The sequence below is a fragment of the Rutidosis leptorrhynchoides genome, chromosome 6 (assembly GCF_046630445.1).
Source record: "Rutidosis leptorrhynchoides isolate AG116_Rl617_1_P2 chromosome 6, CSIRO_AGI_Rlap_v1, whole genome shotgun sequence".
Lineage (NCBI taxonomy): Eukaryota > Viridiplantae > Streptophyta > Magnoliopsida > Asterales > Asteraceae > Rutidosis > Rutidosis leptorrhynchoides.
Window position 1 is genome coordinate 128,734,964 of NC_092338.1, and position 23,273 is coordinate 128,758,236.

Genomic DNA, 23,273 nt, shown 5'->3' on the forward strand with positions numbered 1-23,273 from the left:
TTATGCATTTCAAATTTTAAGTTTGGTTTGAATTTTTAATATTAATTTTGAATTTTATATTTAAGGTGTGTGATTTTAAAAACAAAAATTTACTTTATCTCATTAAGTTAAAAATATGATTTTTAAAATTCGTCATAAGTTGAAGACTAGGTCTTTGAACCGAAATTGCTTTACCCAAGGGAGGGACGAGAACTTTTATTATCATTACTTTTAATCTTATTGAATTAAAGTATGCCAAAAACATTAAAAAACCCAAAAATCTTAGCTTTTAAAACAATCGCTACAAAAAGACAAATTTTAAAATTTTGTCGAAGGACGGACTAGGACATCGATCCGAAATGACCTCGTCCTAAATAACAAGGGAAACAAAATTTTAAAATTAATTACTTAATTGTTTTAATTAGTATAAGATATATATAAAAAAAAAAAACCAAACTCCGCGACTCACGGAGTTTGAAGGGTAATTCACCGCGACTCGCAGAGGTTACGAATTACAGAAAAAAATATAAGAGCTGGAACAGCTCAGTCCCAAGCCAAAAACAAGAAAAACACTGCGAAAAACCTGCACAAAAACCCGAAAAATACACCCCAAAATCACAATTTTTAACCGTTAATCATCAAATCTTTTACTAAAATCATGTTGAGAAGGATGCTATCAAGGAATTACTCAAGAAAAACGGTAAATTTCTACACCTAAACACCATTTAATCCGAAAATTAGTGTTCTTGAGCAATTTTTTCCCCAATTTGATTTTGATACTTTTTAGTGTAATTATGCTTAAATTGTTTATGTATTATGCTTGTATAACCTAGATTGATGCTATTTAACATGATTAGAAGCCTTAAACTTCAAATTTTGAGTAATCTAGGGTTTGTGTTCTTGAGCAAATTTGGAGCTTTTTGATATAAACAGGTTATGGCCGATTTTTGTCATGAATTGTTGCTAAATTAAGTAGTGTAACATGTTTAGGTAGTTAAATGATCCAAACTTTGAGCCTAAACATGATTTTGAGAATTAAAGTGGACTTTTTCAAGTCTAAAAATTCATGAACTTGATTTTTGAAAGATAATACCATTTGAAACTTGTTTAATTGCTAGTAATGATTATTTTGACATGTTATTTGAGTTGAATGCTTATGAACTTGGCGAACATTTTCGTATATGCTTATTTGAAAAAGTGTAGATTTGATAAAAATGTGAAAATGAGCTTAAGTTTGATATAAATTGATCATGTCATTGTAATTATTTTGATTGCTGATTTTGCTGACACTAATGCATATTTGGATGCACAAAAATTGTGTTTGATGTGTTTTGCAGACTGAAAGGGGTGAATCTTCATCCCAAGCTCGCAATGCTCCTGCTGAGAATGCGGAACAACAGGAGGTGGATAACTACTACAAGCAGGATATACCTCATCCAGTCATGACATTTTCTGATATGCACTTGGAAGATTTGCATCCGAACCTGAGATTTGACAGACTTTGGATAGATTATCCAAAGTATCAAAGGGGGTTGCATACTCTTCATTCTAAAGTTGTTGAGGTACCTAGGGTCATAGAATGGGGACCCTTAGAAGCTGTAGAATTGGCCGGGCCAATTAGGGAATTACTTGCACAGAGGTATGGTAATTCTACTTTTAATGACTGGGTACGTTTATTTACCATGCGTAGACCTGTATATAAAGTATGGTGTGAAGAATTGTTGTGTAGTATAGAGTTGAATGATTGGGTAGCTAGTTTAACCGATCGATCTTTTATTAGATTTTTGTTAGGCGGTTCGATGCGCCACATGTCTTTACTAGACATGGCTCAGGCTTTACGTATATATACGTCTGAGGAGTTAGCATCTGCCGATTGTAGAGGGTTGATACTAAATGGTAGAAAGATAGATGAAAATTTTGATACAAACGGTGTGTGGAGTCAAATGACAAGCCATCACCGTTTCAAAGGGGGAAATTACTCTTATTTGGATATAGATAGAGCTGAATTAAGAGTGATTCATAGGTTTTTAGCTAATTCGATTACACAAAGAGGTAAGAACAAGGAAAAGGTAAATGAACAGGATTTGTTTTACCATATGTGTATTCGAGACCCACAAAGCGCTGTAAGTATACCTTATTGTGTGGGTTATTATTTATCAGCTATGGTTAGGGGGATGAGATCGCATAGCATAATAGGAGGTGGTATTTTTATTACTTTGATTGCTGAATATCTCGGTGTGGATATAAGTCGGGGGGGATTATTAGTCGAAGAACCAGAACCCCGCGATACTATAGGTTTAAATGTATACCATGGTGCGAAAGTTTTGAAGAGGCAAAATAACGCCGCAGTACAATACCATGGTAGACATCCACAGGTTGAGAGAAACCAACAGCAAGGTAATGTAGGAGGGGGAAATGAAATGCAAGAAATGCAAAGGTTTATAGCTGCACAGGAGTACGAAAATGCTAGACAGAGAGCATTTGAAGATTGGCAAGTTCATCAAAACCAAATCATAGCTTATTGCCAACATATAGGTAGAAACTATATTCCTACTCCGAAACCCATCTTCCCTCCCTGGTCTATAGAGATGCAACCACCGTATCCTACGTATAACCCTGCCGAAGCATTCTATAGCACCTATGGTTATGCTTGGAACCCCTATTGGTATCAGTATCATCCCTAGTCTACTTAGTTTTATTTATTTTGTAATTTGTAATGATGATACTTTTAATACTTATGTTAATATTGTAATAGTTTTTATAATTTTCTAACTTTTATTCTTAGATTTTAATAATTTTTAAATGTGGGGTAATATACCAAACTTCAAAAATATGTATATATGTTTGCAGTTTATCTTATGTACACAACAGGGTAAAACAACGTATTTTCAAAGACTGGCATTAAGTTCAGCAAAAGCAACTAATTTTGACGACAAGATGCAAAATATATGTGAAATAACAACAAGACGGAATGAACAAATGATGTGCACCATTTATCATTCAGCAAACAAACGCCAATATATTTGGAAACTTTGGTAAAATTTAATCATTTTCACACAAATCACCCTCAATAATTTAAATTGTTACTGATTTCTTGCAAATGAGGGCATTGCAAGATCTTAAGTGTGGGAAGGGGTTAAATTCTTTCGGATTTTAAAATTTTTACTTTATACACTTGGTTACCATTAAAAATACTAGTAAAGCAGTAGTTGTATTAGAATCTAGTGCTCTCTGATAATAAAGAACAGCCCTAGTCTTATATACTGACTACCCAATTCTAGTAAAAAAATTTCAAAATTTTCAATTAAATGAACTCAAAATCATGTTTATACATATTTATGAACGATAAAACTAGGTTTTAATACCGAAATTATTGTAACCTCGGAAAGGACATAAATTGAGAAACAAACCAAAATGTTAAAATTCATTTAAAATGGAATAGAGGACGATAAAAAAAGAAAATAAAAGCCAAGTGTGGGAAAATTACCAAGTTATCTTAAACATATGTCACATATTTCTGTAACAAATAAACTGAAAATACTTTTGCTTTGGACTAAACTAAACTGTTTTACCCAATGAAAGAAAAGAAGAGATGGATCTACACGATGAATTAATTCCATCATTAAAAGGAAGTAAAGTCTTCCGAAAAAGACACGCGCTTCTTGATTTAGGTCAAGAAATTGTCGTCCAGACCAGCTGTAGGTTGACGAAAAATCTAGAAAAGTCATCACTAAAATCAGCAGGAAATCCACGGACCTCAGCATTAAACAGGGTCGCCAAGTGGTCAGATTTATCCTAACCATGAGAAGGATTTATCTCGTAAAATGGGGGGGGCACCATGCATATTAGCTGGATAAGACTAATGAATCAGATCCCCAGAAAGGATAATCTCCTTAAAAGATCAAAAATCAGCTTTTAAGCCTGATATTACTCAATCCTTGAGATTGATCTTAAAGATTGAGAATTACAAACTCATGGAATTCAATGATATCTAAACTCGAACTTGAACGAGAAAATATTTTGATCAAAATTACAAACCGATTTGTTTTCTGAAAACCCATTTTCAATGCGTTCATTACCTTTGAACGTAAAATCCTAGGAATTCACCTGGAATTCATTAGGTCACCTGAACTAAATCGGGTGTCAACCGTAAGAACGGTGGTTGCATAGCATGGTCAAAGACAGGACCTTGTGCCAGATCGAAAAAGTATAAGGGTGAGCTTTACTATTGCTCCTACCAAGGATAGTAATTGCGTCCGACACGTTATAGACCATAATTAAAAGCATGTCAGGGAACATGGCCTTAACAGTTGCTTGTTCAACGCTTTCCTTTACAACCGGACGGTAGTTTACCGAAAGGTAATATACGGGACAAGTAAACTGGATGTGTTGCTTTCCAAATACAAGGTTAGCAAGTGGGTGACACAAAACCGCAAGTTTTGAGCTAAAATTTTCAAATCTGAAACCCACCAAACCCACAAAAATATTTTGCAAACACCGGTGAAGGGTTATTCCGGAAAACTTATCTAGGGTAAAAACTAGATTTAATTTTCAAAAGATTAAATGTTTTCATAAAGATCCAATTTCCTTAATGGATCTAAATTTTTATAGTCATGTGGGACTGTAAACCATATCGTTACTACCATTGTTTATACCGCCGTATAGAAATCACTGATGTACAAAGTGTGAAGAATAAAGAAGTGATTCTAGTATTTCAAGACGATATTACTTGAGGACAAGCAACGCTTAAGTGTGGGAATATTTGATAATGCTAAAAACGAACATATATTTCATAGCATTATTCCTCAAGAAAGACAAGCTTTTAGTTGCAATTGTTCTATTTACAAGTGATATTCGTTTAAATAATAAAAGGTGAAGACAAAAGACAGATTCGACGAATTGAAGACGCAAACGACCAAAAAGCTCAAAAGTACAAAAGACAATCAAAGAGGTTCCAATTATTGATAAGAAACGTCTCGAAATTACAAGAGTACAAGATTCAAAACGCAAAGTACAAGATATTAAATTGTACGCAAGGACGTTCGAAAATCCGGAACCGGGACATGAGTCAACTCTCAACGCTCGACGCAACGGACTAAAAATTACAAGTCAACTATGCACATAAATATAATATAATATTTAAATAATTCTTATAATTATTTAATATATTATATTTATTTATAAAACCGTCGGTAAACAAAGAGCCAAACTTGTGTGAGCTGTAAAAGCAAACTCCGCGACTCGCGGAGTTTGAAGGCCAAAAGGGCCGCGAGTCGCGGAGCCCCAAACTCTGAAAATCCCTATAAAAGCAAACGAATTCTGATCGCAAAAATCATCTTTTTTTCCTTCTTCTCTCAATATATACGTAATATATATTTATAATTTATATTTTAATTTTAATTTTAATTTTAAATCATAATAATAAGGTATGTTAGCGAATATTGTAAGGGTGTAAGTCGAAATTCTGTCCGTGTAACGCTACGCTATTTTTAATCATTGTAAGTTATGTTCAACCTTTTTAATTTAATGTCTCGTAGCTAAGTAATTATTATGCTTATTTAAAACGAAGTAATCATGATGTTGGGCTAATTACTAAAATTGGGTAATTGGGCTTTGTACCATAATTGGGGTTTGGATAAAAGAACGACACTTGTGGAAATTAGACTATGGGCTATTAATGGGTTTTATATTAACTAAACAATACTTTGTTAATTTAATATACAAACTTATAATTCGACGTATTTATATATAACCACATACGCTTGACTGGGTACGGTAGGCGAGATATCTATAAATACCAATAATTATTCATTTTACCGGATACGGAACTGGATTAATAGTTAACAGACTTGTTGAAACAGGGGTGAATTACATTCAAGGGTAATTGGTGTAATTGTTAACAAAGTAGTAAAACCTTGGTTTACACGCAGTCGATAACCTGGTGTATTCATTAAACAAAGTATTAAAACCTTGTTACAATTCGAATCCCCAATTAGTTGGAATATTTGACTTTGGGAATAAGAATAATTTGACGAAGGCTTTCGCTCTTTATATTTATGACTGATGGACTATTATGGACAAATCCGTATGGACATATTAAATAATCCAGGACAAAGGACAATTAACCCATGGGCATAAAACTAAAATCAACACGTCAAACATCATGATTACGGAAGTTTAAATAAGCATAATTCTTTTATTTCATATTTAATTTCCTTTATTTTATATTTAATTGCATTTCTAATTATCGCATTTTTATTGTTATTTTATTTAATTGCACTTTTAATTATCGTACTTTTTAATTATCGCAAGTTTATTTTATCACACTTTTATTATTCGCAATTTCATTATCGTTATTTACTTTACGCTTTAATTTAAGTCTTGTATTTATTTTTAATATTTTACATTTGGTTTTAACTGTGACTAAAGTTTTAAAATCGACAAATCGGTCATTAAACGGTAAAAACCCCCCTTTATAATAATAATATTACTTATATATATATTTGTATTTTTATAAAAGTAAACTAATATAGCGTTAAGCTTTGTTTAAAGATTTCCCTGTGGAATGAACCGGACTTACTAAAAACTACACTACTGTACGATTAGGTACACTGTCTATAAGTGTTGTAGCAAGGTTTAAGTATATCCATTCTCTAAATAAATAAATATCTTGTGTAAAATTGTATCATATGTAATAGTATTTCCTGTAAAAATATAAGCTATTTTATATACTACTCTGCTAAAACATCAGTATTGCAGGGTACTAATCTACATCCTATAATCTGTTTCTTATCGAAAATACTTCATCTGATCGTACGAGATGAATCCCTCAACCAGTTCGAGTCCCTCAGACTTCGATAGCTAATCCGATAGTTATTCCGACAGCTATTCCGACACAGATGTTCACCTAAGCTCCGGAGGCAACGTCACCAGAATGAATCAACCAATCAATCATCCCCAATTCATCTGATGGGTTCGTAGTCGACTTAACTGATGGAGACGAGAGGAAGGCGATCCTTTCCACCCACCAACCGAATTTACCTCTTGGCAATGAACCTGAAGCACTTACCGGCGAACCAGTCTGAAACACCATTTTCACCCCCATTTCCAGAATATCTCACCACGATTGTATTCTATCTAAAATTCTAAACCTTATTCATCCGCTCGTACCGACCGACAATCATCCCGGAATAATAGAAGAAGTCAACGAACTTCGCGCTCGAGTAATCAATCTGGAGAATATGGTGCAAAAATTACCAGCTTCAACAACATCACCGGCACCAACAGTACCATCAATAACAACACCAGTGCCATCAACAACCCATGCCTTGACGTCTCATTCTATACCTTGAGTACAATTATCATTCTACGTATCGTTCTACATCATTTATCTTCGTTCGACATGGCGATTATGTAATCTCTAATGTTTTAGAGATTATATATTCTTGTTCCAACGGTAAATCAAATGAGTTTAATATCATATTGACTCATTAAATCCATGATTACATCTGAAGAAGATATATATGTATATATATTTTCATAAAGATTGTAATTAAAAAAAAAAATCTTGTGTACAAACTGTTAATGGGGAAAATATTTTAACGGGTAGGTAATACCCGAGGAATATTTAGATTTCACATTAATAAGTTACACTGTACATTCTTCGAATCTAATTCAACAGTCATTTACTATCCTACTTACGTCCACCGATATACAAATCCGTTCACCACAGAATAACCACATTCATCCAATTTCATATTTGGATTTTGATTTATCATAATCCAACAAGTGGCATAATGAAGAAAACATTGGACAAAATAAAATTTGTTAGAAACAAACAAATTAACTATGAGAAATTTTGTTAAGAATCCACGCTAACTGTTCCTAACTAATTGTTCCCAGCTAACTGATTACACTTTATTTATCGCAATTTAATTATCGCAATTTACATTCTCGCAATTTTATTTATCGTCATTTAATTTCTGTTATTTACTTTACGCACTTTATTTATCGTCATTTAATTTCTGTTATTTACTTTACGCACTTTATTTATCGTCATTTAATTTCTGTTATTTACTTTACGCACTTTATTTATCGTCATTTAATTTCTGTTATTTATTTTACGCACTTTAAATATCGGGACACGTATACAAGGTTTTGACATATCATATCGACGCATCTATATATATTATTTGGAGTAACCATAGATACTCTATATGCAGTAATGCGAGAGTTAGCTATACAGGGTTGAGGTTGATTCTATAATAATATATATAGTTTGAGTTGTGAACGAGTCTGATATGTATACGGGTCACGATACGTATTAATTAATTCGAATATTATATATTAAACTATATATGAATCAGTGGATTGTTAACTGTGGACTATCGACTGTGGACTAAAAACATTGGACAATTAAAATGAATTAAAATATTGATTATAACCTATGAAACTAAACAATTCTTCAAGTTGCCACTTGATTTCGTCTTAAACATCATTTGTATATTCACGATTACATTCTGCGTTCAAACCTTTCATGATTCTTGAAAATACCTCAATCGAGAGGATGAACCAACCGCACTTCATTTACGGAAGAAAATATTGATGCATATAGCTATTCACCTGGAAACTCTCGAAAACCTGAGTAAACATTTAACACATAGCTGTGTTAATTTCTTTAGTGTTATTATTACCCAAAATAACTTTGCAATCCCTTTCCAAATTAGCTAATTTTGTCACAGCTCCAGCAGGTCAACTTCGACTTTTCATTCGAAACAACCTTATTATAACCTTGATTTATATGTGTACTCTTTTATTGTTATCGGGAAACCTTTTATATTCCATCATATTACCAGCAGACGTACCAACAACCTCGTTGCTCCTTGGTTTAAATCTCTCCGACAAATCACTATATATATCTGCTGAAGTCTCATCATGTACTCATCCGCATCTTGTAACGAGAACTGACATACCAATTACCGGGAATCAGCAATCAGTACCTTGAAAACTCACAGCATATCTACATTAACAGTTATATGTATAACATTCATCTCTTAGAATTATGATCTTCCATTCTGAAATTCTGAAAAAGCTGAAATACAGCAGCACAAACTGTACACGACCTTAACTGTCTAAAATTTGATGATAAAGAATGGAGTTTTGGAAACACTCAATAGAAAATTTAGTACTGGAAAGCGAATTATGCGAAACTATGAAGGAAGCCGTGGACAAATCACAAAGAATAAGTTTGACTTCAAAGAATCTAAATGATTCTGTTTCTGATGAAATCTTTAGCGAATACCTTGCTTCCGAATCTAAACCCTTACGGATAAATCTTCTTCATCATCCATCGATATTAGAAATTCCAAGATAACATCGTATCTTTCATTATAAATATCCTCCATATTTATGAAGATATTTTCATAATTATTCTTATCTGAAATCAATAATCTATTCGTGCTATCAATGTTACATCATATAGAAACTGTTAGTTTCTATATTCTGTAAACTTTCGAGCTTAAAATTTGAATGTTTTTGAAGTAGTGTTGGGAACTGATGCATGAGTTAGTATAATATAATGACACTTGATCAACGTGATTATATTACAGTAAGTCATGCTGAGTTTCTAATGAAACGTGATGATGGTTCACAGTAGATTATACCATCATCATGTGTCACGTTACATAACTCTTTCATTCTACATAACCTCCAAACATATCAAGAAGAATATATTCTTGATAGTTCTATCGTCTGTATTTTTGATAAATTTGAAAAGCAAATCGTGCTATCACGTTCCACTCTGCTTAGAACATTATAATCATTCAAAACTCTATATCTACAAATTCTGGACCATTATTCGTTTGACTTGGAGTCGGGAAGAGAAAACAAGAGCATGGAGCTCCGAAAAATAAAAGAAAATATAAAGCCGATCACAAACATAGGAATTACAAACCGTGTATATCAATGTTTATCGCCACATAAAGACACGGGAGAATCAAAAACACTATAACCCCAAGGGCGAAGTAGAAGAAAACAGATTCCTCTGGTGAAAGTTGGAAAAGGAGAATGATTGTGGTGATAGTCATGATAAGGACAAGGATCAGAACTGGATTAAGCATTTTCACAATCTTTTAGATGTATGAACAAAGAAAGAAAGTATAGGAATGGTGAGGATAATGGAACGGAAGAGCTTAATTTATAGTGGAAATATCATACAGAGTAATCGAGGCAGATCACCGTATTTAATTATAGAGATCTTAATTTCCTTACTCGCTGAAGAAGCAAATCTTTTAGATTTCGAAGATTTTCTTTAAATCCCTTGAATTTCGGAATTCAACCCTGACTACGTCAAAAGTTAAGACGCACCTTATTTTCTAAATTTAACCCTGTTTACATCAAAAGCTAAGAAAAATCTTATTTTTCTTCAATTCACTCTTTTGCGATAGCTTCATTCGTATCCTTAGAATAATCGAATTATTTTATCCTTATTATTCAATGATGATAAACCTCTAATTATCCACTCATATTGGTCATGAAAACATTTTTATTGTTAGCCATGACCACCTCACTCAAATTTCGGGACGAAATTTCTTTAACGGGTAGGTACTGTGATGACCCGAGAATTTCCGACTAAATTTAAACTTAATCTTTATATGATTTCGACACGATAAGCAAAGTCTGTAATGTGAGTATCAGAATTTTTGAACTGTTTACATGGATAACATTTACCCTTCGACTATGTCCGATGATTCACGAACGATTGTGTGTAAATATATATATATATATATATATATATATATATATATATATATATATATATATATATATATATATATATATATATATTAAATTTTCAAATGTGTTATTATATAAAATAAGTATTACATAATTAATAATATGCAAGGTTAGTATATTAAATGTAATTACAAGTTAAGAATTAGTTGTATTAGTAATATTATTGTTATTTTCAATACTAATATTAATATTAGTATTATTATTATCATTAATGTTATTATTAATATTAGTATTATTATTATAAACATTATGATTAATAAATATCATCATTCTTGTTATTTATAATACTATTATTATTTGTATTAATAATATTAAAAGAGTTATTATTATTAATATATATATATATATATTTATATTTATTAATTATTAATATTAATATTAATGATATATAAAAAATGGATAGTACACAGACAGTTTCCAAAATCAGTTGCAGATCACTCTCAACTTTTATCAAGTTTTGTTTCTTGTCTACAATTTGTTATCTGTCAATTTCAAGGTACATTACAGAATAAAATTTATTCCTTATATAGATATATGCATTTGAGAAAGATAGAAAACTAAAAATAAGCTCGACACTCTGTACATTCATCTTTTTCACCATATTTTGATTTCGAATGAATTTCCAAAATGTAATAATGCAGTCTTGTTAGGAATCGTCTATCTAAACTATCTGTAAGTTTTCAATCTTCAATTCTTTCTATCAATTTCTAATTTGAGAGTCAAAGTTTTGGTTTTCAGAGTCAACTAAGTGTTCTTGAATTAAATTCGAGTTTGTTTTGATATCTCCAGTTAATTTGATGATCCATAAAGTTTATAGGAATGATTTGCAACACAATTCATGTTGTAATCATAACCTATAACACTCTTAATCTAAAAATCAATTTTTGAGTTCTTGAGTTCTTCACAGTAATATACACTAACGTAAATTCGAAACAAATTTCAAAAACTAAAAATGCAGAGTTGTTAGGAATCATTTACTTAAACTTCCTGCAAAATCTCAAGTTCCAATTCTTAATAACGAATTCGAAATTGTCAAAAGTCAACTGTTTTGTTCTTGGAGAAATTAGAGCTTGTTTTGATGTTTTAAGTTAAATTGATGATTTTGATAGATTTTAGGAATGATTTGAAACATGTTTCATGTTGTAAAGATTGTCCAAAACGAACTCAAAATTGAAAACAAAATTTTTTTTTTCTAGCTACCAGCAAGCAGTAGGATTTTTTGTGTTTTTTTTCTCATTTTTTTTTATATCATGAACACATTTTTTTTTTGTTTCATGTTGTTTACAAGTCATAAATGAAAACCCGTTCGATTGTTGTTGAGTTTTTGCCCCCGTTTGATTTTAAACTTGGTGAAGAAGATGATGAACTAAGATGAAAGAAATACTAGATATATATGTTTGGGTTGCCTTATAAGTCAGAAAAACATGGATGGCAGAATGGTTAAGGGTGTTTGCGGGTGGGCGAGAGGTCTCGAGTTCGAGCCCTGTTTGGGGCAATTTTTTTTTAGAAAAGCTCTTTGAAGGTAGTTCTCATTTCTAAAATTAATATTATTATTATTATTGTTATTATTAGTAGTAATATAATTATTACTATTATTATTACTAAAATAAGAATTTATGATCATTTAATAGTATTGTTATTATGATTGTTATTATTAGTATTATAAATATTATTATCACCATATAAGTATGATAATCATTATTATCATTATTATTACTAGTATCATACTATTAGTATTATTATTATTATCCTTAGTCAGGTATTTCTACGATTATTAATTTTGCAAAACAAAAGATATATATGTAAATATATTATAACATAAAATATACTAATATTACATAAAAATTATGTTTCAACTAATATTATTGATATAACATTAATTAAATATCAAATAAGTATCATAATATATTATAAGAATAATTAATACATAACAAATATATAAACTTAATTGATTTATACTATAATGTGTTAATACTTGATATAGGTTCGTGAATCCGAGACCAACCCTGCATTGTTCAATGTCGTCATATGTATTTTTACTACAAAATACATTATAGTGAGTTTCATTATTCCCTTTTTATATATATTTTTGGGCTGAGAATACATGCAATGTTTTAATAACTATTTTACAATATTTATATGCGTGAGTTTCATTAATCCCTTTTTAAATGCTTTTGCAATATATATTTTTGTGACTGAGAATACATGCGCAGTTTTTATAACTGTTTTACGAAATAGACACAAGTAATTGAAACTACATTATATGGTTGAATGATCGAAATCGAATATGCCCCTTTTTATTAAGTCTGGTAATCTAAGAATTAGGGAACAGACACCCTAATTGACGCGAACTCTAAAGATAGATCTATCGGGCCCAACAAGCCCCATCCAAAGTACCCGATGCTTTAGTACTTCGAAATTTATATCATGTCCGAAGGAGGATCCCGGAATGATGGGGATATTCTTATATACATATTGTGAATGTCGGTTACCAGGTGTTCAATCCATATGAATGATATTTTTGTCTCTATGCATGGGACGTATGATTATGAGAAATGGAAGTATGAAATCTTGTGGTCTATTAAAATTATGAAAGGATTATTTATGTTAAACTAATGAACTCACCAACCTTTTGGTTGACACTTTAAAGCATGTTTATTCTCAGATATGAAAGAAATTTTCCGCTGTGCACTTGCTCATTTTAGAGACATTACTTGGAGTCATTCAGGACATATTTCAAAAGACGTTGCATTCGAGTCGTTGAGTTCATCAAGATTATTATTAAGTCAATTATAGTTAGATATATTATAAAATGGTATGTATGCCGTCAACTTTCGATGTAATGAAAGATTGTCTTTTCAAAAACGAATGCAATGTTTGTAAAATGTATCATATAGAGGTCTAGTACCTCGCAATGTAACCAAATGTAATGTATTCGTCCTTGTGGATTAGGACGGGTCGTTAGAGCAAGTATCCTAAAATGGAAAACACTCTTAAAGTAGAAACTTTCTAGTTATAGAAACTTACTAAGAAAAGAAATCTACTAAAAGTAGAAACTTTCTAAAAAATAGAAACTTACTAGGAAAGGAAACTTAGTAAAACGAACTATACTTACAACACTATCATACTTAAACATCTACTTAAACTTGGGCAAAAACACTTACTACTCTTAAATGTCAATAGGTTGACTTTTCTGCTCACTCATCCAACTTTCTATTCCGAGGAATAACTCTCTCTCTCTACTTACTAAGGTGAATTCATAGCCCCACTCTTTATTGCTAGCAAACTTACTTACTTTTATTGAGGTGAGACACATGCTATTTTTACATTTTACAACTTAGACACAAGTACCAAACTACTAAACTATGCTATATCCGGCTATGTCCGACTAAGTCCCTACAGTGATATTTTTAATTGCTCGTTGAATGCATGCTTAATTATTGGGGGTAGGCCTATCGGGAGTAACGTCCCCGAGCTTTGTATTACTTAATAATGAAATTAAACCGACAAGTATAAACTACAACTTGTCTTTGGGGCAAACTTGAACGTTTAGTCTAAATATCACGCATTGGCATAACTTTTTGATTTGCGAGATCAACTTTATAAACTAAATCTTGTGGTCTAAGACAACGGTCAAACTTATTTGTTAAACCTATGATTTCACTCAACCTTTTTGGTTGACACTTTAGCATGTTTTGTCTCAGGTGCTGTTTGATTCAAGCTTTCTTTCTTACTGCTTATGTGATGCTACTTGGACATAGAATCAAGAGATATCGCATTATTTACTTTTGCATTTGAACACTTACATTATTGTTACTTCCATCATTGTAACGACATTTCATTTTCCGCTGCGTACTCTCAATAAAGATAATTTTATCATTTAGTATTGTTCTCGTTTATTATAATATGTTGGTTTGTTTGGTATTAAGTCACATTTCGCCCAGGCCCTAACTGGGGGTGTGATAGATTGGTATCAGAGCATAACCAGGCTGTTATATAGAACCAGGATTGCATCTTTATGTGTGCCTTACTTACTAGCTAGGGTGCCTTAGCAATCTAGAAAACTATAACCTTTCCTGCCTTAGACTTAAAGCACTTAGGATTGCCTTATAATCTTAACAACCTTGCTTTGATAATCTTGGCTAAAATGCTAATCAAAGTCTCTTTCCTAATGTTAGGATGTCTAATTTTCATCAAGCGAACAAAATGACTCTTTTCAAGCCAACCGAAGAAGATACTGAAAATTCTTCCACTGAAAGACTAGTCCAAAGTCCACCTTATGGCTTTGGTGGTCCTCCCTCACCAAACTATAGTCCGGATACTTTACCTAATTCTCCCAATCACTACTCGACCCCGAGAACTGAAGATAAGGGAAAACGTCATGAAGAAGTTGGTCCATCAAGGAAGAGAGCCCAATCTCCTTTTTATGATGGTGCTAAGTATGAAATCATGAGCCTGCGAAATGATACCGAGAGGAACATTGGAGGTTTGCTTCGCCACGTGGCGAGAGTGGAACTTCGAATGGAGAAACTTATGGAAGAGAACGTCAAGCTAAGAAAGGAGTTAATGATGCTAAGGTGCGAGGAAGAACGCAACACCCGTTGGGGGAAGCAGTCCATTTCTTATCTCAAAGAGGATGTTGACTTCCGAATGAAAATGGAGAGAAGTCGAGTCAACAAACAGCTTGCTCTAAGGGAATACGACACCAATACCATTGACAGCCGTGTCACTAATCTCTACGACAACCTCGAGTATCTCTACGAAAAGCAAAAAGAAAAGAACGAGAGATATGAGAAGTTTATGAAGGAGGCGGAGAAAAAGAAATCAACCGCCATTTGTTCTTGTTTTGTTTTGATTCTTTAATTTCCTAAATATATAAAGGCTATGCCTTAAACTATTTCTATTTCCGAATCGTGTATTAAAAGGTTTATTTAACGCCTCGTTCCTTAATAATATAAAGTGTTTTATTTATATCATGTGATATCAATACTTTATCTTATTCATACTTGTAATTGCTCAAACCTATAACTTGTTAACTTATCCAACTTATGTTCACTTCTATGTAGCGACATCATGGTTCGTCCAGCTGCACCTACTGTTAACAACATCGTGTTGACCACCGAACAATTCCAACAGTTACTCGCTGCCGCACAAGGCAACATTCAAGCTAATAATGTTAATCCTCAACCGAAACCTTGTTCATACAAGGACTTCACAAACTGCAATCCTCCCACATTCAAGGGAAATGAAGAAGCTGTCGAACTAATTCGCTGGTTCGAGAAGATGGAGTCCATCTTCCGCATTTGCAACTTTGGGGATAACGATCGAGTCAAATATGCCACTAGCTCATTAGGTGGCAATGCTTTGACTTGGTGGACTGCTCATGCCAAGTCCGTGGGGATTGACAATGCTAATGCAATTCCATGGGACAAACTCAAAAGCATGATGGTTAATAAATTCTGTCCGAGAAGTCAAGTTCAGAAAATTGAAGCCGAGTTCTGGGAGCTTAAGGTGAAGGGTACTGATATTGAAAACTACACCAACCGTTTTCTTGAGCTTACTACTTTGTGTCCCGAGATGTTTCCTACCAAAGCTAGAAGGATTGAAAGATATATTGAAGGTCTCCTCGAGGATTTTCAGGGGAATGTTATTGCTGCCGAGAAGGTTACTCTTGATGTTGTGATTCTCATGGCACAAAATCTAATGTTGGCCAAGAGAAGAAGAGCGTCGGCTAGTAAGCAGATTGATACTAAGAGTAATGAAGGTAAAAGGAAGTTTGAGCCGTCTCAAGGTTCAACTCAGAATGTTAGTAAGAAGCTTATGGATAGTACAAGGACGAATTATAAGGGAACTTATCCTTTTTGTGTTCGTTGTGAAAGGCATCACCCGGGGCAGTGCACTGCCACTTGTTCATTGTGTAAGAAAGTAGGACACGTAGCTAAGACGTGTAAGACTCCTCCAAAGGATAAAGCTATTGTTTCTGCGAAAGCTCCTCCTACTTGTTATACTTGTGGAGAAAAGGGACACATTAGTCCAAATTGCCCTAAGAAGAGAGATAATCCCGCTACTGGAGCCAATACTACTGCTGCAAAGGGTCGTGCATTTGTTATTACTGCTGCTGAAGCCCGAGATGAAGATGAGGTCATCACGGGTACGTACCTTATCAATAATTGTTACGCAACTATTTTATTCGATACTGGTGCCGACCGAAGTTACATGTCTAATGAATTTTGTACCCTATTTACTGAAAAGCCTCAACCCTTAGAAGCTAAACGATTAGTAGAAGTAGCCAATGGAAAGATCATGAAAGTCGATAAAATCTATAAAAACTGCAACCTAATCTTAGCCAACAAAGAATTTAAGATAGACCTTTTGCCGGTCGAGTTAGGAAGTTTCGATGTCGTAGTTGGAATGGATTGGTTACGTCCATTAAGAGCTGCAATCATGTGTTACGATAAAACCGTTCATGTTCCATTGGGAAATGGAGAGACTCTTATTATCCAAGGTGAAAAGAGTGGTTCAAATCTCAACATTATCTCCTGTATTAAGACCCACAAATACCTTATGAAAGGTTATCCAGCTATTCTAGCCCATGTTAAGATGATTGAATCGAAAGAGAAGTGTATTGAAGATGTACCAGTGGTTAAAGATTTTCCCGATGTGTTTCCCAAAGATCTTCCTGGTCTTCCACCTCCTCGACAAGTTGAATTCCAAATTGATTTAGCTCCCGGTGCTGCTCCTGTTGCTAAAGCACCATACCGTTTAGCACCTTCCGAAATGAAGAAACTTTCCAATCAGCTCCAAGAACTATTGGATAAAGGTTTCATTCTTCCAAGCTCGTCCCCATGGGGAGCTCCTATTTTGTTTGTTAAAAAGAAGGATGGTACGTTAAGGATGTGCATTGATTACCGCAAACTTAACAAGCTTACTATCAAGAACCGTTATCCGTTGCCATGTATTGATGATCTATTTGACCAACTTCAAGGGTCAAGTGTTTATTCAAAGATTGATTTAAGGTCCGGTTATCTCCAACTTAAAGTCAAGGAATCTGATATTCCTAAGACTGCTTTTCGCACTCGTTATGGGCACTATGAATTCTGTGTCATGCCTTTTGGTTTAACTAATGCTCCTGCAGTGTTCATGGATCTCATGAATCGTGTTTGTAAATCGTATCTTGACAAATTTGTCATCGTGTTCATTGACGACATCTTGATCTATTCGAAGAGTGAGAAAGAGCATGAGCAACATTTGCGCATGATTCTTGAACTCTTACGAAAGGAACAACTTTATGCTAAATTTTCTAAGTGCGAGTTTTGGCTCAAAACCGTACAATTTCTTGGACATGTTGTTGATAGAAACGGAATACATGTCGATCCAGCTAAGATTTCTGCTATTCAGAACTGGGAGATACCAAAGACTGCGAAGCATATTCGTCAATTTTTGGGACTTGTCGGTTACTATCGAAGGTTCATAAAAGATTTTTCTCTCATTGCTAAACCTCTTACAAAGCTGACTCAAAAAGGGAAGAAATTTGAGTGGTCCGAAGAACATGAATTTGCTTTCAAGATTCTGAAGGAGAAGTTGACCACAGCCCCGATTCTATCTTTACCTGAAGGTACTGACAACTTCGTTGTTTACTGCGATGCCTCAAAGCAAGGCTTTGGTTGTGTTTTAATGCAACGTAAAAAGGTTATTGCCTACGCATCTAGACAGTTGAAGAAACATGAAGAGAACTATACCACACATGACCTTGAGTTAAGTGCCGTGGTATTTGCATTGAAGATATGGAGACATTATCTATATGGTACTCACTTTACGGTGTACACTGACCATAAAAGTATTCGACACATCTTTGATCAAAAACAGTTGAATATGAGGTAAAGCCGATGGCTCGAGTTACTGAACGATTATCACTGTGAGCTAAAATATCATCCCGGCAAGGCAAATGTAGTTGCCGATGCTCTTAGTCGAAAAGATGATGTTAAACGCGTTCGTGCTCTAAATCTGAAAATCAAATCGAATCTTATATCACGAATCTGTGAAGCTCAATTGAAAGCTATTAAACCGACACTTATTGAAGGTGAAGGACCTATAGGTTTTGAGAACCAACTTCAAGTGAAAGCTAATGGTACACGGTACTTTGGCAATAGAATTTGGGTTCCTCGCTTTGGAAATCTCCGCGAACTAGTCTTGGATGAAGCACATAAGACTAGGTACTCTATTCATCCCGGTTCCAGTAAGATGTATCACGATGTGAAGCAATTCTACTGGTGGCCTAATATGAAAGCCGACATTGCTACTTATGTTAGCAAGTGTCTCACTTGTTTGAAAGTCAAGGCCGAACATCAAAAGCCTTCTGGTCTGTTGACACAACCTGGTATTCCGCAGTGGAAGTGGGAGTGCATCACTATGGACTTTGTTACTAATTTACCTAAGACTTCGAACGGTAACGATACTATTTGGGTCGTAGTTGATCGTCTTACTAAATCTGCACATTTCATACCGATCAAGAAAATCGACAAGATGGAGAAATTATCACAGCTTTATATTAAAGAAATTGTCTCACGTCATGGAATTCCTTTCTCGATTATTTCTGATCACGACAGTCGATTCGTTTCAAGATTCTGAAAAACTTTACAATCTGCTCTTGGAACTCAACTCGACATGAGTATAGCCTATCATCCACAAACTGATGGTCAGAGTGAATGAACTATCCAAAACATGAAGGATATGCTACGTGCTTGTGCAATCGATTTCGGAAAAGGTTGGGATAGACATCTACCTTTGGTCGAATTTTCTTACAACAACAGTTATCACTCCAGCATTAAAGCTGCACCTTTTGAAGCTTTATATGGACGAAAATGTAGATCCCCTTTGTGTTGGGACGAACTCAATGACAGACATTTAACTGGTCCCGAAATCATTCATGAAACTACCGAAAAGATCGTTCAGATTGAGCAACGATTAGAAACTGCCCGTAGCTGACAAAAAAGCTATGTCGATAAGAAACAAAAGGATATAGAATACCAAGTTGGAGATAAAGTCATGTTGAAAGTATCCCCTTGGAAAGGTGTTATCCGTTTCGGTAAACGAAGCAAACTCAGTCCACAATATGTTGGACCTTTCACGATCACTCAAAGAGTAGGTCCCGTGGCGTACCGATTAGAACTACCAACTGAACTTAGCCAAGTACATGATGTGTTTCATGTCTCGAATCTTAAAAGGTGTCTTGCTGATGACACACTTGTTATTCCTTTGGATGATATCCGCATTGATGAACAAATGCACTTCGTTGAAGAACCTATAGAAATCATGGAAGGAGAGGTCAAACAAACGCGTAAAAGCAACATACCTATCATTAAAGTCCGTTGGAATTCGCGTAGAGGCCCCGAATATACCTGGGAACGCAAAGACCAAATGATACGGAAATATCCCCATCTCTTCTCAACTGCTGATGCAAACGAGAAATCTACTTAAAACTTCGGGACGAAGTTTCTAATAACGGGGATGTACTATAACGACCCTCATTTTTCTATTCTATATTTTTCCAATATTAAATGCCCAAACAATATAATTAAAACTTAATGATTAAACTTTAATCAACAATTGTTAAGTGTTAAGAGTTATAAAACATATTAATTAACTTTGTGCAATAATTGACAAGTTAATAAAAGATGAAAATAATAAACTGTTAGTCGACACTCACTGCTAATTAAAATTTATGCATTTATGTAATATTATAACTAATAACCTATAAGTAATAAATAAAAAGTGTCATTTATATAAATAATAAAAGAATTGGGAACTAAATAAAAAAAATATATACAAGTCATGAATTAGTAAAAAGAAAATAATACTTATCATGTAGTAAATGTAAAAATAATAATAATAATAATAATAATAATAATAATAATAATAATAATAATAATAATAATGAGACTAAAGAATCTTAAACAATTACATCCTTATGTTGACTAAAAATAAAATAATATATATATATATATATATATATATATATATATATATATATATATATATATATATAAACTAGTACCACCTATTGTTGACTATAAATTATAAAATAAAATAAAATCATTAATTAGAACATCCTTATGTTGACTAACACTCTAATACTTGCACTATATAAACACCCCTAGACTCCTAGTTTCTCATTCACAAATTACACCAAAATCCTCTCTCAAAAACAATCTCTCCCTCTCCCTCTCTTGTGGTATTCGGATCTTCAAGCTTGTTCTTCGTGTTTGTCAAGATTTTCAAGCGTGTTCTTCATTATTTGGGTTATTTGATCTTCATCACCAAGTTTTCTTCTTGTTTCTTGTTAATCTTCATCATCATTAACAAGGTATGATCCAAAATCTTAAAACTTTTAAATCTTTCTTTCAATTCATGTTTATATTCATAATCATATTCGTGCATGATCTTAACATTCATATTATTTAGATCCTCAAAACCCTAAACCCTAATCATTAAAATACTACTTTAATTAACTAACCCTAATTAATGAAACCCTAATACTACTTATACTATTAATTAACATGTATACACTATTACTATTACTAACACCTATAACCTACTACTTATATTATAACACATAAAAATATTTTGGGATATGTATTAGAGATGTATAGATCTTCGAACTTTCTTGACGAATGGTTTCTGCGAAATTCTAGGCGGAAGGGTTTGGATTTCCGATTTAAAGGATAATATAGTTCAAGCCCCTAGACCTGAAATGGCCATTTGAAGGGAAAGGGGTGATTGGAAGCTTATCTAATACGGCAAGTATCCTAAAATGGAAAACACTCTTAAAGTAGAAACTTTCTAGTTATAGAAACTTACTAAGATAAGAAATCTACTAAAAGTGGAAACTTTCTAAAAAAATAGAAACTTACTAGGAAAGGAAACTTAGTAAAACGAACTATACTTACAACACTGTCATACTTAAACATCTACTTAAACTTGGGCAAAAACACTTACTACTCTTAAATGTCAATAGGTTAACTTTTCTGCTCACTCATCCAACTTTCTATTCCGAGGAATAACTCTCTCTCTCTCTACTTACTAAGGTGAATTCATAGCCCCACTCTTTATTGCTAGCAAACTTACTTACTTTTATTGGGGTGAGACACATGCTGTTTTTATATTTTACAACTTAGACACAAGTACCAAACTACTAAACTATGTTATACCCGGCTATGTCCGACTAAGTCCCTACAGTGATATTTTTAATTGATCGTTGAATGCATGCTTAATTATTGGGGGTAGGCCTATCAGGAGTAACGTCCCCGATACATTTGACTAAGTCTTTGTATTACTTAATAATGAAATTAAATCGACAAGTATAAACTACAACTTGTCTTTGGGGCAAACTTGAAAGTTTAGTCTAAATATCACGCATTGGCATAACTTTTTGATCTGCGAGATCAACTTTATAAACTAAATCTTGTGGTCTAAAACAACGGTCAAACTTATTTGTTAAACCTATGATTTCACTCAACCTTTTTGGTTGACACGTTAGCATGTTTTGTCTCAGGTGCTGTTTGATTCAAGCTTTCTTTCTTACTGCTTATGTGATGCTACTTGGACATAGGATCAAGAGATATCGCATTATTTACTTTTGCATTTGAACACTTACATTATTGTTACTTCCATCATTGTAACGACATTTCATTTTCCACTGCGTACTCTCAATAAAGATAATTTTATCATTTAGTATTGTTCTCGTTTATTATAATATGTTGGTTTGTTAGGTATTAAGTCACATTTCGCCCAGGCCCTAACTGGGGGTGTAATAGCAAGCCCCTTTTGAGGAATTAGCAACTTAAGGATTAGCGTAAAAATAAGGTACTGTCAGGTGGTACTATGATGATTGCTTGCTGGCAATTAGTAAACTGAAGGTGGTACTATGTTTGTGCTATATACAAATTTTCGTTATAATGAAGCTATAAATTAAATTTTTTACATGTGAATGTATCGATAGAAAGTGCCCTTTTATCATATAAATGTTAATTTGAGTTTTGCTTTATTCCAGATGTTCAACTAAATTTCATTTAAGGGTTTGCTTTTATCAATAGAAATCGCCGTAAAAATGAGTCAAGTTGAAATCGCTGATACAGCTGTGGTAATAAAAATGTGAATACAAATAGGTTTATGGTTGTGAAATTGCTAATACTGATGTGGTAAATAAATATGTGAATGCAGTTAGAATAGCTGACTTTTTATTATTTGTGTTTGACTTATCATTGTGAAGTTGATTGGTGTAATAATTGTTTACATGTCTTTTAATTATATCCTTATACTAATAGTTACATTAGTAAATTATGTGTTAGAAATAGGAGGTTATGTATATTATTTGTGGAAGAGAGGATTGATGATTTAAAAGTTTGATTGATCTTGAAGGCTTTGTTTATTACTTGTGATGTTATGCGAGGTGTATATAAAATAGTTATTAATTTTAGCAGGAAATACTATTAAATACGATA